The sequence below is a fragment of the Lycorma delicatula genome, chromosome 8, assembly GCF_047948215.1.
Source record: "Lycorma delicatula isolate Av1 chromosome 8, ASM4794821v1, whole genome shotgun sequence".
NCBI classification, from domain to species: Eukaryota; Metazoa; Arthropoda; class Insecta; order Hemiptera; family Fulgoridae; genus Lycorma; species Lycorma delicatula.
This window is the reverse complement of record NC_134462.1, coordinates 19,669,332-19,687,848: the sequence shown is the minus strand read 5'-3', so window position 1 is coordinate 19,687,848 and position 18,517 is coordinate 19,669,332. Positions and strand designations below refer to the sequence as shown.

General features: G+C 27.1%; 1 long non-coding RNA gene across 1 annotated transcript; it reads left to right on the top strand.

The window, feature by feature from the left end:
* The first annotated feature begins 2,343 nt into the window (after positions 1–2,343).
* Positions 2,344–18,283, top strand: LOC142328884 (uncharacterized). Its single transcript, XR_012757376.1, has 3 exons — positions 2,344–2,829; positions 5,363–5,424; positions 16,145–18,283. It is a non-coding gene; the product is annotated as an uncharacterized LOC142328884 (long non-coding RNA).
* The last annotated feature ends 234 nt before the right edge of the window (positions 18,284–18,517 follow it).

Genomic DNA, 18,517 nt, shown 5'->3' with positions numbered 1-18,517 from the left:
ACAGAGTGAGTGAAAAATAGACCCTAACAAGAGCAACATATACACTGATGCATACAGGCCTGATCTTTTAATAAATTGCAAAAAATTCTTATCTTTTAGATCATTACTCTTCTGATATTGTTGGACAATATTCTCCCTGAGTCGAAGTTGATCATCATTTCATTTATTTGTTTTTTTGTTGCCAATTGTTTTAATTGCTCTTTGGATCGATGCAATTCTTGTGATCTTAATTTGTGACACATTCTCTAGTTTTCAAATTTCCTCTCACTTTATATTCATCATCCTCTCTTAATCTTCTTATTCTTTTTTATTTTTTTTGCAACATTTTCTTCCTCTTTATTCTTTATTTGGTTTTAACATTTTCTTCCTCTTTATATTTACCATCTCTCTTAATCTTTTTATTCTTTCTTTGGTTTTAATATTTTATTCCTCTTTATATTTATCATCTCTTAATTTTTTTTATTCTTCCTTTGTTCTTAACTTTTTCTCCCTCTTCATAATCTTGTTGTTGTTTTTTTGAAATACATTTCTTCACGTTATCTTTCTTTTTCCTGTATGATTGTTTCTTTTTCATTTTTTATTATTCACCAAATAATCCAATAACAAACTGAATATTTTACACCATAAGGTCAAAATTATCATTTGTAACCAGTATACAGGAGTTAACGGAATAGTTTAATTATTAACTTTTATTTATATAACAAACTAGAAATCTGAAACTTTTGTTAATCAGCAACTCACGAAGATATGAATAATACTGATCTAGTAGTACAAGTAATAAAGTGACTTTTACTATATCCTGATGTTTCATATAAGATTGTTGAATTAATAATTGTATAAATATTTGATGTTAATAAAAACTAATATTTTAGCAATTGTGTAACTGTCCACATTTTTAAAGAATTAGAGGATCGTATCTCACTTTCAAATGAAATAGTTTAAATAAAGTGCAGCAAAAAATGTGTATATGCAATTTAATAGCCGCCGTACAAGGAAGTCATGTGGGTGATCTCATCAGATTCTTTGAATTTGTTAAGGGGGTAGTGGATGTCGTGAAAAACCAGTTTTGATTTTCTTTAGAAGTACTTTACCAAAAAATTGATTAAAGATAATTTATTACATTGTGTATATATTTAAACAACTTTTTTTTATTATTGATTTGGGGAGCCCAAAATTTTAAAAAGTTTGGAAAATCTTTTTGTTACTTATATTTAAACATTTATTATTAAATGAAAATTAAGACTTTTAATTATTGAATTGTAAAGATTTCTCAGTGAAGCTAAAAATGTTTTGCAATGAAAAAGCAATGCAAGGTATTGTATTTGCCAGCTACACTGGTCAAGACTTGTAATACTTTTCAAGCCTTTTTAAAAATTATCTTACAAGTTATTTTTTTTTACAAGGACTAAATGTTAATTTACACTTATGCAATTGATTTAACAAATAATAAAGAAAAATATAATAAATAATTGTAACAAAATATAACATATTTTGTATAAGTAACATGTTCACATTTTTTCTAACAAAATATAACGTACTGGAATTTGTAACAATATTCAGTTAAAAATAGAGATTAAATTATAGGTTTTAAATATTGTGATATTTTAAATATTTTATGTAACTTTCGTTTTTAAAAGAAAAATTTACCATTTAAATATATATTTGTTATATAATAAAGAAACAATGGCATTACCATAGGATTTCATAAATTGTTTACTATCAGAACTTAGATATTGATCTTAATTAAAATAAAAATATATATCTGTATTAATGGATAATTTAACTCATATTTAATAATAAATTAACATTACTTTTACAAACTTTTGATAAAATAACTATAAAAAATTAACGACAATATATAAAAATTTTTTTAAATTAGTTAAGTCAAAAAGGAGTCGAAGTCGTTACTATGTTGTAGAGATTTAGAGGCTGAATTATTCGCTTAATCAATTATTAGATATACTCGTAAAGAATCTGAGAGGTCATACAAATTGTTGATGGGCTCAGCCAATCTGACAACTAGTAACCTCGGACCCCTCGGTGGATTTACCTACGGGATGTACTATTTAAACATATAAGAACAAAAAAATGTTACCTGTGAGAACTTTCTAACTATTAATAGCACAAATTTACTTATTAAGATTTTATAATTAAACAATTTAATTATAATAAATCGTTTAAGTATATTTTCTACTAAAATTTTATCGAAAAATATACTTCGGATATTTCCCAAAACATAGAAAATTTAAATAAAGATTTTGAAATTGTGAAGAGTTTGTAAATTCTCACAGTACGTTGCTTTAGAAATTCTATTGGGTTGAGTTTGTACTCGGTTTAGTTTGAACTCATTTTCCATTCACGAATAGATAGCGTTAGATATGGTTGATTTTCCCTTAAGAAAATAAGTTAATTTCTAGAATTTTTTACTTATCTAATTTCGGATCTAAATCATTACATTTGTTTTATATTCTGTAATATTAAATTTTAAAAAGTGGTAGTTTACAATTGTACAACGATCTATGAATTCTCAGTGTTTTTCTTTATTTTAGGTTATAAGTACTATTAAACGTTTTAAAATTATAAATTCTTTTTTCCTTTTTTAATAACGATGTAATTTCTGTTAATGATTTAATTTTAAAATTTCAATTATTAAAAATAAAGCTGTATATTTAATATTATAACAAAGTAAAGAATTTACAAAATTTGCCTTTAATTATTTGTATTTGTCAGTTTTTAAACATTTTCGACAGATTCAAAAATATTTAATTCACAAAATTATTATTTAAGTTGTCACACAACCGTTAACAGGGAATTTTAAGTGGTTTTATGGTAAGTGAATAATTTTATAGATTAGGTATCTTTCTATTAAATTATTTATTCTCAGGAATAAGGCAACACTAAGTAAAATGTTGTGCTGGAATTATTAATCTTTTTCAATTTGTAAAAAATTGACATAACTTGTTTTGTTGATTTGTTTTTCTCTAATATTTTTATGTAGGAAAAAATATATTAATCAGGGTAGGTTTGTTTATTTTTTTCTTTTGTCCCATGTCTACAGTGGTTTTTTTATTGTTCCCCACATAATAAAATTTTGTAATGTAGGTCTTTTTTATCTGATGAAACTGCTTTTTCATCTAAGTTATTAGAAAACATTTTATTGAAGAATTCATGAATGGAGTATCACCATTTTTTTTTACATAAAATTAAATAGTTATTACAAAAAATGGAGAATGTTGATTACATCATATTTACATAATTTTTATACAAGTGGAGCTTCAATCTTTCCTTGTATTTTACAATAGATGTATTAAAAAAAATAATTATGTATTCTCATCCTTCAGCTTTTTAATGATTTATTTATTCTTTTAAGCAACCACAGACCACTAGTATAGTAAGATATGACTGCAATTATCTTACAGTATTCATTTCTACTGTTCTTATAGCATATTAAAAATGCCTGGCTAGACCAGGATTTAAATCCAGAAGAATAATTTAAACAGCTCCACTCCACCAAGAGATCAACACTAATCATTATTGTGTATATAATATGAAACTTAACACTACAATTGTACAATAATGTTACAGATTGTTACTTTATATATTATTACTGGTGTTATTTTGACTGTGAAGTAGTTAAATGAAATTGTTTAGGCTTTGTTTTGATTCATTTCCATTTTTCATAGTGCTTATAATAAAATTTTACTTAATAATATCTGCTGATTATTAACTTTTAAATATGATACTATGCTTATATCTGCATACACTTTGTATTATATAAAATCTGAAACATTTTCTTCCAGTAGTCCTTTTGAAGTTAATTAGCAATACCTCTTAAAATATTTTGAAATTGTGTCTAATATTTTGAATGATTTTAAGGTGACATTTTGTCATGCATTCAATCATTTTAAATGGAGTAGTTATTCTGTAAAAGCTGTTGCACACTTCACCTACTACAGCAAAGAATCATGTAATTTCTAATTTGAAGGTATAACAATTCAAGATAATCCACAAATATTATTGTTTTGTGTTAAATTTAAGTTGTGAATCTTCTTAAGCTGTAAGTGTTTTCATAAGTTCTTATCATCCTAATTTATGTATATTTTTATAAAACAGTTTTGTAAATTCGCAAGCAACTAACACAGAAGACCTCAAACAAAATAACGGTATCATTTAATTCATTTAACATTCTCAAGTCAGAGATTTATGTATTTTAATGTAAATATATATATATTTATATACTTTTAACAAGAAGATTATTTTGATGTGATACTCGTTTAAAAAATAAGTAATGACCAAAGTGATGAAGGTACAATAACTGTGAATTTATAGTTTTCAGTGGATGATTCTTAAGTCATTAAAAACATGGCTTTTAATTCCTCAAGGATACTGTTCAGTACCCCAGTAACTGGACATTTTGAAGTAAGCAGTTTGACTTTTTTCTTGTTAATTTTTGAAGAAATAAAAATCAATCTGTTTTAAGATTTTTCAACCACTATATTTATGTCAAACATTTTGCTTATATTTTGGATTTTAATAAATGTTGCTACTTTAAAGTTGCATTAAGTATTAGTGGTAGGAGTTTTCCCAATATTAATTAATTAGCAAACCTAAGTGGCTCACAAATTTAATCAAAACTCAATTCACTTTCTTACATAACCTTACCTACAAACCTTTCTATCTACATAAGTCAATCAAAACGTCACATTCTGTTTGCACACTAAAGATATGAAATAATGTATCTCATATCCAACTGTAGCCTTTTAGAGCTACCTAAGTGCATTGAAGGAACAAAAATCAAAAATTTTGATGATTCATTCTGTTTCATTCACTATCACCATCGTTTGTTATTCTTTTCAAGAATTCAAACTTTACTTAAAATCTTAAATACATTCTTTCTCTTATTTTTGTGCCAGTATAAGTAGAACTGCTTTGTGACCAAATTTTAGCATCATCTTTGACCACAAAGTGTCATTTTTTTTGCCCCAGTATTTTCATTCCTTTTATAATTCAAATTTATTTAGCAATATGAATAATAAATATAAGATATTAAATAGACCCATTAGTATACCATCTTGAATTTTATTAACTTATATTCAAGTTTTCATACAAGATATTAATTTTTTGTATGTTGCTAAGTATCTATATATTACATAAACAAATTATATAGCTCATTATCCAAGTAGACCAACAGTTTATTTATTACTTTTCTTTAATTGATTATCTGGATTAAATTTTTTACAGTACTAGTATCTTTAATGTCTTTATATGTTTTTTTATTTGATTTTAAGAATTTTTCTTGATTGTATTCTATTATAATGTGTTAGTATCTCAAAAAACCACATTAGTATTTTGCTTTTTATAGGCTATTGGTCCATTAATTTAGAAAATTAGACGCTTACTGACTGATCTAATCTTTGGTTTTATGTAAGTATATACCAATATAAATTTCTTTCTTTTTAAGGGTTTAACCACATTTCATCTTCTTTATTTATGAATTCATTTTTGTGATCATGTTATGACCTTATAGGATGTAGAAGTACATTATAAGTTTTAAATGCACAATTAGTTCATTTTTAAAATCTTTAACTTTTAAAACATAGAGAATTGCTTTAGCTTATGTTGGTATCTATTTTTACACTTACTTGAGGCCATTCAAGGCTAAAATCTTATTTATTACTCTTTAAATTATTGCACTAGCATTAAATATATTAGAATAAACTGCTTATTGAATGTTATAGTTTGCCAAAATTTTACATTGACCAGTGTTTTTGAAATAATTGAATTTTGTGGTTTCATTTTCACACCAAATGTAATCAACTACAGTAGTTAAGGTTTAAACTTTAATATAAGAATTTTATTTATCAGAAAAAATTAGCGAATGAGTTAATTATTTAAATAATTTTTTTTTTATTAATGTGATGCATACTTAAACATCATAGATAATTTTTTATATGAGTGTTAAAAAAAAATTAAGTTGGATCTGGACATAAAGAACTTTTACAAAGGTAAAAGATTATCAATTGATTTATTATATAATGGTGTTTCAGGAGGTCTATATTATATCATTCATATATGTAGAAGAAAATATAATGAAAAATGTTTCAAAGCAGAAGTATGCTTATGTTTGTCAATTATTTTTTTATTTTTTTGGTTTCAGTCACTTGACTGGTTAGATGCAGCTCTCAAGTTCCCTATCTAGTGCCAGTCATTTCATTTCGGTATACTCCCTATACCCTACATCCCTAACAATTTGTTTCATATATTCCATACGTTGCCTGCGTGCACAATTTTTCCCTTCTACCTGCCTCTCCAATATTAAAGCAACTATTCCAGGATGCCTTAGTATGTGTCCTATAAGTCTGTCTCTTCTTTTAACTATATTTTTCCAAGTGCTTCTATCTTCATCAGTTTGCCACGGTACCTCTTAATTTATCACTTTATCCACCCATCTGATTTTTAACATTCTCCAATAGACCACATTTCAAAAGCGTCTAATCTCTTCGTCTCAGGTTCTCCAATCGTCTAAGTTTCAGTTCCATATAAAAATACACGCTCTAAACATGTACTTTCAAGAATGTTTTCCCAACATTTAAATTAATTTTTGATGTAAGCAAATTATATTTCTAACTGAAAACTTGTTTCACCTGTGCTATTCAGCATTTTATATCGTTCCTGGTTCGTCCAGCTTTAGTAATTCTACTTCCCAAATAAAATTCTCCATAATCTTGTCTGTCTATTAGATACCATAACCAAGTAGTTTTTGGTGATCATACATAATTATTCTCAAAAAAGTGATAAAACTATTTTGAAGAATAGTTGCAGTGCTATATTTACTAGGCAAAGTGAGGTGTTAAGTAATTTTTCTTTGCCTTCTTCGCTGAACTGAATATTACTGTTGAACTGCAGTATGCCATGTAAAATATGGAAGTAATTTTCAACCCTACAAATGACACTTTCATTCTGTTGTCCAAAGGTATTGGCTGTGTAATAAGTACCATTCTCAGAAAAATCATTTCTGATTGGTGTCTTATTCTTTTGCGTCTTTCCTATAAAAGGACTGGAACAAGTAACATAAAGCAAAAACTTAATATATTTTTTTGCAAGAAAATAGGCTTTGTAATATATTGCTATTACAGGAAAAACTATCTCATGTGTGCAATAATAGAAACTAAATTTAGGCATTTTGCCTGTTTCTGTTTATGATATAGTTACACAGTAAAGGTAGAACTAAGCGTGGGGTTCGTGCTTCCATGAACTCAATTAGCTAGTTCAGAGGGCAACGATGTAGGACATTCAAGATGTCTGGATGAGGCCTAAAACAAAGGCAAAATCTGAGTTTAAGAATCACCGATGTAAATGTCTACCAAGGCATTTATATCGGTGGTATCCCAGTAAGGCCTGGCTTATTATTGTGAGATGTAAAAAGTTAGACATTAGAGCTAGGAACAGGGGGGTGGTGTGGTGACTGGAAGCATCACAAGGTGGGTGTCTTGCCCTATGGGATTGGGATGTGATATAGTTACAGCCAAACATTTTATAATATTTTGCGGTAAAGTTCCTTGCTATTAGTTGGAATAGTATATATGAAAAAATTTAGCTATACATTTTTATACTGGTATTCTTATTAAACATTTTTTTAAATATAATTCTGTGAATACTGTGAAATTTAAATGTTAATTACTGCTGTTAATTCTTAATTTATTATAATTAATATTGATTGAATTGAACTTAAAAATTTGAATGTTAAATTAATATTTATTTAATTAGAATAATAATAATAATAATTGCATTTTGCATAACTAAACATGTATAAATATTTGCATAATGACTATGAAGGTTTATTTAAACATTATATCAACTGTTAATAGCACACTGTACTGAGTAACAGTGAATTATATTAGCTGGATAATAAGGGTGTGCTACAAAGCAAATATATTTATACCACCTATAAATGTATGAGTCAGCCAGTATTTCCAAGAACAGCCAACATGTTTGGTAGAACATTCTAGTAACTGTGTAATTTGTTCTTTCTCTTTCAGTTTAAAAGAAACCCAAGTAAAAAGTCTTTGACTATAAAAATTTTTTTAATTAATTTAAAAAAATATTATCTTGTGTTTTTACTACTAGTAACGCAAATAATTATGTTATTGGATTATTGATTGCAAAGAGATTGTTTTATGTTAGTAAATAATGAATTTTGTAATATATGAGGTGATATTATTTAAGAAAAAGTATTGAAATTTTTGTGTAAGTTCTCAACTGTTCTATATTAGGATGGTAAGTGTGATGATAGAAAGAGACAGGAAATTTAAAGAGAGTTGTGTGTTGTGTTTTGATAGGATTTATTCCCATCCCACCATCTTTAGTGTTTTTCCCTCTATCTCTCTCTTGTTTGTCTCTATCCTCCTTTCTTTCATACTGGATTGGTCCATTTATTTTCATCTCCCTTTCTCACTCCTCTCTTTTTCTCTTCCTCCTCATTCCACTAAAAACTGTTGTCATGTCGAGAACACCGTTCTGATTCAGAATCCAGGAATGTCACAGTACACGTGGGCGTATAGATTGGTTACTGCCAATGAACCTTTTCTCTAGATTATTCTGCTTTTCCTTTATGTGAACATACACTTACTGACATACTGATATAAATGCACAGATATATACATTTATGCTTCTAAATAGTTAACAAGTTTTGAATACTATAATTATACAACTAAAAAATAATTAATGTCACAGCTGTTACTATTGTTATTATATTTGTGTATATATATTGCACCAGAGATAAATTTATTTAAATAAATATAAAGGTAGGAAAATAAAGGTAAAAATTTCAGGGAAACTATAGTAAAAATCTATAATGCAATTTTTTAGATGACTTATAAACATTTTATAATTTATAATTGCAGAGTATAGAATTAAAATAAGTAATTAATTATTAAAAGTTTTATATTTATTTATAATACAGAAAAAGCCCATGAAACCAAAACCTTAATGAATACATAAAAATATTCATTGCTATTGGTAGACAGTCGACATGTATTGGCAGACCTACATATTTTCTTTAATTTCTGCTGCAATCTGTCACTGCTAGTTACCTAGCTTTCTCGTATCATCATTTTTACATAATTTTCTTTCTGTTTCCCATTTGGTTTTCCTTTTTCCCACCATTCTCAACAGTTTTCCTGGCAGTTTGCTCTCATCTGAACCTAGCACATGTCCCACCCACTACACACTTTGCAGTTTCTATTAAAGTGTACAATGTGTTTGTCAACAATGAACTCAATTTTCTTAATAGGTTGTATGCACCATGTGATTTAACAACCTTAAGTCCGTATCTTTGTTTCAAAAACATTTCACATTTCATTTTTTGTATTTAATGTATATTTCAAAAAATAAAGAAGTGCAGGGGGGGGGGGGAAGTTACATCATGAAAGTTTAGAGAAAGAAAAAGAAATTGATATTGGTTTTAAAGATGACTGTACTTATGGCACAGTATTAATTGACTGAGCTTGCTAGAGCTATAAAAACTAATTAGAATAAAATAAGTTAGTATACCACATTTACTATTTAACCTGTCCCATGTATTAAGTTGTATTATGTCAATTTTTAAAAAAACTTGTAGCAGTCAGTAAATAAGATATGAATTGTCATATTGAAAGGTAGCTGTGTAAATTGGTATTAAAATGTCCCTGTTAGAAATAATTTAAAAATATTATGTATGACATACTCCCTCCATAGTCATCTGTTTCATATATTTTACAGAAGCAGCTTACTCTAAAAGTGGTATTCCCATTTTATAGTCTGTTTTAATGAAAAAAATGTTAATTAAAATATTCTTCTTTGACTGCTGTTATATATAAATAAATTAATTAAGTGTGAATGAGTGGAAAATTATTAAAATCTGTTTATTTGTAGAATATTGAATTTAATTGATAAAAAAATTTTGAATTGCTCCTGAAAAATCTTTTGACGAATAATTGCTGAAAAATAATTGACTAAAAATAGAATACATATAACAAAAACCATCTAAATTTTGTGATAATAAAGAAAAAACACAATAAATAAATAAATAAATAAAAGCTCTTTAAAGAAAATCTACAGTATTTTAATGTAAATGTGTGATAAGTAAAATGTATGAGCTGTCAAATTGAAAGGTAGCTGAAAAATTAGTTTGTAAAAATAACTTTCCATTGTCTATACTTTGTATAGAAACCCTATACTTTTCTATACTTTGAACAGAAACCCTTAGTAGTAATCCTCAGACTTAGTTATTTTTAAAAGGTACTACTTACAATAAAATTTTCTGTTATTATTATTTTTTTTCTTTTTGATGTTTTACAACCTACTTAATTCAAAATTTTCTCTTTTACTAAATTTGTCAAAAGTATCTCCTACTTTTCTGTTTTTGTTATTATTAATTTTTTACTTCCATTTAACATTACTTTCCAGAGAGATACTGTAAGAACTTATTTCCAATTTCTAGACTTATAATTTATACCAACAGACTTAAATTTTTTAATAAAACTCTCAAACTCTGAAATTTCACTAACAGGAATACTTCCCTGTTTGTAACATCTTACTTTGTTCTTACTTCATCATTTTGTTGCTTAAAAACAAAATTTTCCAAATTCTGAAGTAATATGAAATTTACAAACAGTAATTCAAAAACAAAACCTTATTAAACAAGTAGTCAACAAAAATTGAATACATTATTTGATACACATAATAAGAGATTTCTTAATTGTTTTAATGTGATCATTTATAACAGTTTCACCAAATGGTCCAAAAGAAAGAGCTGATAGTTTTGTCTAGTTGCTTTTGGAAAGAAGGAAATGTTCCACTAATTTGAAAGAGAATTATTTATTACTTAACTGCTTCTGTAAGAAACAGTTCTATTTCATTGAAACAATATATGAAACTTTCACTTTTAATGGACATTTCACTGAACTAAGACAATGTAATGTATTCTCATATTTGTTAAAATACCTGTATGGATGATACCTTAAGGAGGTGAAGAGGAAAATAGAAATCTAAGAAATAAGAGTGTACTTTTTTTACTGACAAAATTATTATTTTGGGAGAAAAGGATGATGTAGTTCAACATCATTTACTGCATGGGTGGAAGAAATAGAAATTGGACAATGTATATAAGGGTAATGAAAAGCAAAAGGCGAGTACAAACAAAAATTACTAAAAAGAAACAGGCAGTTGCCTGCATACAAAAAGAAATGTATTGGAAATTATTAAAAGTTGTACATATTCAAGATAAGAAATACCTTGGGATTGAAAGATAAAGAAGAGTTGATTAAGATTTATTTTTTGTTATAATAATTAAATAAACTTATTTCAACTGAATAATTTTCTAAATATAAATAACCATAATAACAGCTCATTAAATACACACAAGAACAATTATTCTGGCTAAAATAAAGTTACACTACCAGTTAAAGTTACTTCATTTTCTTAATGGTTCAGATTTTGAATGTTGATTTATTTTTAAATAATTAAAATTTTTCAAAAAATCATATTAAATTAGAATATGGGAACAAGAAAATAGGGGTTTTAGAACAAATTTTAGTTTAAAAAATGATACATTTTAATATCATTGATTTTTTAAAAATAAATCTGTTTATTTCTTTTTATAAGATAATATTTGGTTAACTATTTATAAATTTTGTACTACCTTAAAATTGTAAGAAGATTTACATTTACTCTTCTTTATTAAAAAAAAATTCATCTATCTGTTAACACTTAAATAAACACAACTTCTTTGCTCTGTTATTTTAATAAAGCTTAAAATATCTCAGTACATAGTTTTCTTTTACACACACAATTCAATGGTTTTCTCTTTTTTTAAAGAAGTGTGTGGATACATTGATTTATTATTAATCTTCATGAACTTGAAGATAACTTAAGTTATTTAATTTTTTAATGTATTTTATCTTTAAATTATTATTGTATATGGGTAGGTGTTATCAACTATAACAACTTATCAAATTCTCCCTTGGTAAATGTAAAATACAAAATGTGTGAACTAACATATTCACAAGTACTAGTAAAACCAGTTGTACCAAATTTTGTAATGTATTCATTTTTATTAGTTTTTACTTCCTTTTATGACGTAAAGGAAGTATTGTGATCATGAAAAACTTAGGTTTTCAGATTTCAATTGAAATATCAATTTTATGATGTCTGTACGTACGAATGAATGTGTGTATGTACCTCGCATAACGCAAAACCAATTAGCCATAGGATGATGAAATTTTGGATGCTGTAACATCTAGTTGTGCATCTCCCATTTTTATTGCAATCAAAATTAAGGAGGCACATCGTTCAAATCAAACTTTCATTCAAATCTCCGTTTGTTTTTTAATTTTTTTAAAATTTATTTTTTAACTTTTTTAAATTTAAATATATTGATTTAAAAAATTATTAACCCGTGATTGTAAAAAAGTTTTACCATAAATAATAATTCAATGATAATAAAAAATGAAAAAAAAATTATTAGTGAAACAAAATTTTATGTACTTTTAAAAATGTGTAAATGTAATTTAATAGGCATTACATATGTATATATGTAATATATTTTGTGAAACATCTGGTTATTTAATATTAATTGAAAATTATAATTTAGAATCGTATTATTTTTGGATTTTCTTAGCAAATTCTTATAAAAGTTGTATATTTATTTTTTTTTAAATCATTTTATTTAATTATTTGACAAAAAAATAAAATATAATTTTAATTGTATTCAATTTAAAGTGATTGTTGAACACTTTTTTCACTTGTGTGTAATATGCACATGATTTCTGGTGTGCGTATAAATAAAAGTTAATAATAATTAAACTATTCCAATTAGTGAAATCCTGCATTCTGGTTACAAATACTAATCTTGACCTTATGGTGTATAATAATTATTTTTTATTATTGGATTATTTGGTTAATTTATTTAAAGAGTAATCAAGGCACTTTTACTCTAACCTAATATTTCAGGTAAGATTGTTGTTAAATAAATGACTCTAAATATTTGATGTTAATAAAAACTAATATTTTAGCAGTTGTGTAACTGTCCACTTTTATTAAAGAATTAGAGGATTGTATCTCACTTTCAAATAAAATTAGTTTAAATGAAGTGCAGCATAAATGTGTATATGTAATTTAATAGATATACATGGAAGTCATGTGGTGTACACATCAAATTTTTTATAATAGTATTAGTATATTATATTTGTTAAAAAGAGAATAGTGATTTATATTAGAAAAATAAAATTATGTATCTGTAATAGACTAGGCTAAAAATTATTTTCTTATAGTCATCAAATTATTTTGCCTTACAAAAGAGACTGTATTACATTTCTCTTACTACTTATTAAAAAAAAAATTACTTAAATCAAATTAAAGATCTCCCCAAAATTAATTTATAATAATAATTTTCTAAATTTTTCAACAATTAATTCTGAATATTTTTATTCTATTACAAAAGTAATATTATTTTGTGGATGAATTTTTAAATAATCTCATTAAAAAAAAAAGTAAAAACTGAATATATTACATCCTCATTTAATGTGGACGACTCGAATGTTCTCCGACTAACAAAAAGATTATTCATATTATTTGCTTGATCATTCTTTTTACTTTACCGGTTATAACCCTTTTGCTTTTGCAGCAGCATAGCTGTAAAAGAGAAGTATAGGGATCATCAAAAATTTTGGGTATTGTGGCTTTTGTAAATGTCAATGTTTCAAAATCCCCTTATCCAAGAAACACAAAAAATATTCTGGAAGATGTATGTACAAATGTTCATGTGTTGCCTTGTATTTTGATTAATATTTCTAGACTGGTTAAATATAAATTCTTTGAAAACAGCCCAAAAATTTCTATATTAAATTTTGGACAAAATAAAAAAAAAGTGGAGGGGTAGTTTTCACCTTTTTTACTTTTTGTATACTATTTTGAAAATCGAGTTTTGGTATGTAAAGTACTTAAGTTATTTAAAATTCAAAGTTTTAAGTCAATCAGATTTATTGGGTGAGGGGATATTCAAAATTATTTTTAAAAAGGTATTATCTCTTAACTCAAAAATCTGTCGACCAAAAAAGTTGAATTTTACAATATTTATCCCAACTTTGACCTACTTTTTCACAAAATTGGACAAGAGAGCATCATGGTACTTTTTGTTAAGTTAAATTTCCAAGATTGAAAAATCTAACTGTGTTAAGTAGTATTAATGTTCACAACAGGAGAGTCTTTAAAAACAGATGAGTTTCTCATGAGACCAGACTTAAGAATTTAAACATTTTTTTACTAATTTCTGATAATCTGTTTTTTAAATTGCTGCTGTTATTAAAAGTTTTATTTGAAGTTATTGCTGTCGGAACGGAACGAAACGCAAGGATAGCGGGAGTTTGTTTTCTCCCTACTAATTGCAGAACCTGGACAAATGTCCCTTGCTGCTGTCTATTTTATCTGTCGGGTTATCATCTGTTTTGTGGCGGTTATATTTATTTGCTTTATTTTATTTACGGATTGATTTTGTATTTGCGTTCCGGTTCCTTAGACCTGGAGTTCCCTGTTGGCTCACCCGATGTAGAGGCTCCTGGCCTGTTTATCATACGCCAACCCTCCTCCCGCCTTTTCACGGTGGTTCATCTAACACGGCATGAGGTCTTTTCCTCACACCTTGCGGTGTAGGGTCCTCTGGGCAGATGTCCCTGAGATGGCTATGTTCGGATACGGCCGCTCTCCCGAACAGTCCGCGCGCCTGTGCTACGCCCACTTCCAACACGGTTTTTATGTCCGCATCGTAGCGAAGTCTGGTTTTCCTGACAAACCACGGCGCTCCGAAAATCGTCCGCAGCGCCACATTTTGGACGGCCTCTAGCTTTTTCTGGAACGTAGAGCACAACAAAACCCCCCATGCCGGGTAGGCGTATGTCAGAATTGGAGAGTCTGTATGTGAGTATCTTAGTCGCCAGTGGAATGGGGCTGGCTCGATTAAGCACTGGGTGTACGTAGCCCTGGCGTCCTTTGCCCTATGGGTAACATATTTTACATGTTCCCCTAACGTAAGCCGTTTATCCAGGACAACTCCCAGATATTTAACTTTTGTCTCAAAGGGTATTTTTTCCCCTGAGATTTCCAGCTGTCTGGAGCGCGTCGCTTGCGTGTGAATAGCACGACCACGGACTTTTCCTCGTTGAACCTGATTCTCCACTTGTCAAGTCACGGCTCCACTAAATCTAGTTGTCGTTGGAATCTCTCAACCGCGTAATCCATATTTCGGGATGTGCAGTAATATGCCATATCATCTTTGTATAAAGCGGTGTTGACGCTTTCCGACGACGGCATATTGTTTGTATATGCAGTGTACAGAATCGGCGAAAGGACTGCCCCTGGGGAACCCCGGGGGTTATCGCCCTGGTAGTTGATAGGATTGTTGCTGTCATGCAACAGGGTCAAATGGGACTCAATTTTTTTTTTATAGCAATTATATTCTAAATACTGTATAATTTCAATGATAAAAATGCCATTTGGGAAGGGGGGGTCAACTGGACCCAAAATGTTTTACTCAGAATTTTGACTGTTTTCTCAAATATACTTTTACTGTCGCATAATTTTTAAGATAAAAAATCAAATCGAACCCAAATTTTTTTACTGAACATTTTGATATTTTTCACAGTTGTACTCTAAATATGATATAATTAAGTCAGTACTATTTTAAAAACATATGACGTGTGTGAAGTAAAAATCTGTTATATGAAAAGCTGGAAAAGTTATGCAACCCTTTTCTGGCTGCTTTTTTGTGGTGTTGCTCTGATCAGTGTTTAACCATGATTCTCCTTGATTTATTCAACTAAATTCTCTGGAATTTCTGTTTTAAAGTAAATAATACATTTATATCCATAATAATTGTATAGTTCATCTCTTATCCAAAAAGAATGGGCCTATAGTTACAAATATAAATAAATATTTTATAACTCAAACTGAATAAAATGTGTATCTATTTATTTATTTAATATGACTCTTTATATAATTCCTTTAAACTTTCATTTCACAGTGTTTTAATATTTTAATGTATAATTTTACAGGCCTTTATTATTCAATGAACATTTGAATTGTATATGATTGCTATTTTTACTTCTTACAGATTGCAATACGGATAATTACATGTTTTAAAACTTATTGGTTTTGAAAACTAGCGAGAATAGTATATATGGGTGCCGCAAAATTGACATGTTAAGAATAAAAAAAGCTGAAAAATAATCTGTGGTAGTTTATAAAAGTGCTAGTGGTGGTTTAAGTAAGAGAAAAAATGTAGAAGATGAAAATGATCCTGATGGTTCGTCATATGGGCCAGGAATGTATTAAATTATAAATAAAATCATTATTTTCCATTAACCATAAACTTTTTATCAGGTACAAGTTGACATAAAGAGCTGAAATTTCTACTACATATTAAGTATGTGGTGGTACATAGATAAAAAGCATTCCAAATTAAACAGAGAATTTTTTTCTTTGAAAACTTATTGAAAATTAATAACAAAAATTCATTTTGACAAAAATTTTAAAACTAAAAATAATACATATTTTAAAAAATGCAGGTGGCTGTAGAAAATACTAAAGAATTACTGTGCAAAAGTTACAGTGATAAGTTAAACCAAAGTGGAGAAAAAAGTATTTAAATATTGCAAATTTACAATTATATAATGTCCCCGTTAAATAATGTCTTTGTAATGTTTTCTCTCTCAAAGTTTTTATCTAATATTTTAACCTTCTATATTTTTTAATTTTCCATTTCTAATAATTGCCTAAATTATAGATATTAATAATTGCCATTGTAGAGAATTTAAACTAACTTTTCATTACATTTGAAAATAAAACTGTTTAATGTGAATAATTTTATTTTTGATCTGGTTTAATTTATTTGATAAGGGAGGGGGTTTATTTGCAATAAGGAAGTGAAGTAATGTTCCTCTTTAACTCGTGACATATCTTGAGATAAATGAATTTTGGTGAAAACTATCAGGGAACTATTCAATGATGTTAATCATAATTAAAGATTAAAAATAAAAAAATTAGAAAACAGGATGCAGTAGTGTGACTCCTTTAGAATCAATGATTATTATCAACTCAATTTTATTTCAGTGAAAAGTTAATTTTAACAAATTTAAAGACAATTAGTAGCTGTGGTAGTGTAAAATAAAAACTTTCCTAACCCCAACCTCCTTCTCCAAAAAAATAAATGAATCTTAATGCTTACGAGTTTTAAATTTTTTGTGATTTTACAGTTAAAATAGACATATAAATAATGGCAAAAGTCAGATGCAGCAGTCCTCTTATAGGCCAATGGGAGAAGGGAGATTATTAATTGAGGTACGAAGATTAATAATAATTTTCAAATTTATTATTCCGAAAAAGATTCAACTTAAGTTTATGTAATTGCAAGAAATGTTCAGCAACATCTTGCCAGCTTTTTAAAGAAATATTCAAAATTTTGTTTTAGTTGTCATGAAGTTGGCTTGCTAAAAATACATAATGTTCAATTTGTGCTGTAAAATAACATACAATAAAATTAATACATTAAAAATGTACTACAGAACATCTTTTATTGATTTTTATTATTCTAAAACTTGTATTAAATGGTTTTAAAAAAATAACAGAAAAAATTAAAAATATATTTAAGTTAGTGATACTTTTAATTTAAAAAAAGAAGTTTAGAATTTTTGGCAGACATCTCCAGGTCTGCCCTCGACTTAACAGTATCCTGTGTAATGCCAAATTGATATAGATTTCTAAACAACCTATAACATAGTATTATTATTATCTTTTGATGTAATTATTTTTGTTAAATTGATTGTTGTTTTTAATGTTAGATAAAAACTAAGTTTAAAGAACATATGCAATTTTATGTCGTGTCCGTGACTAAATTGTTGTACTCTTCTAAAATTCAAATTAAATTTTAAATAATTATTGCAGGGTTTTCCTTTTGTTATCAATACATCCGTAATTATATTCTATATAACTATTTATAAAACTAGAAATTAACACCAACTTCCTGGTTTTGTTTTTTGTGGGCAGAGATGTACAAATTACCATAGATTAGTTCTATTATTATGAATCATGTTTTATGTTACTTAACACTAAAAGTAGCTCTGCAAAATTCTATTAATATTATAAATACCTTGATGCATTTAAATTTAAATATTTCAACATTAATTTTTCCTTTCTGATGAATTTATATACTTTTTATTTTAAATTGCTCTTGTGTTTGTTTCAATCTAAAATATCTTCCCACAAATTTAATTAAAATAAAACTAAAAGATTTTCTTTTGCAGAAACATTATTCTAACAAGTTTTTTTAAAATAATATTACTTACAAAAAAAAAACTGAATTTTTGGCATCTTCTTTTGTAAGTTAAACAAGTTTCATTATCGCCTTCTGAAATATTATGTAGTAAGGCGAAGTTATATTTAAAAAAGTATCTTTTTAACTGTTATGTTTGTATATATGTGTCTATAT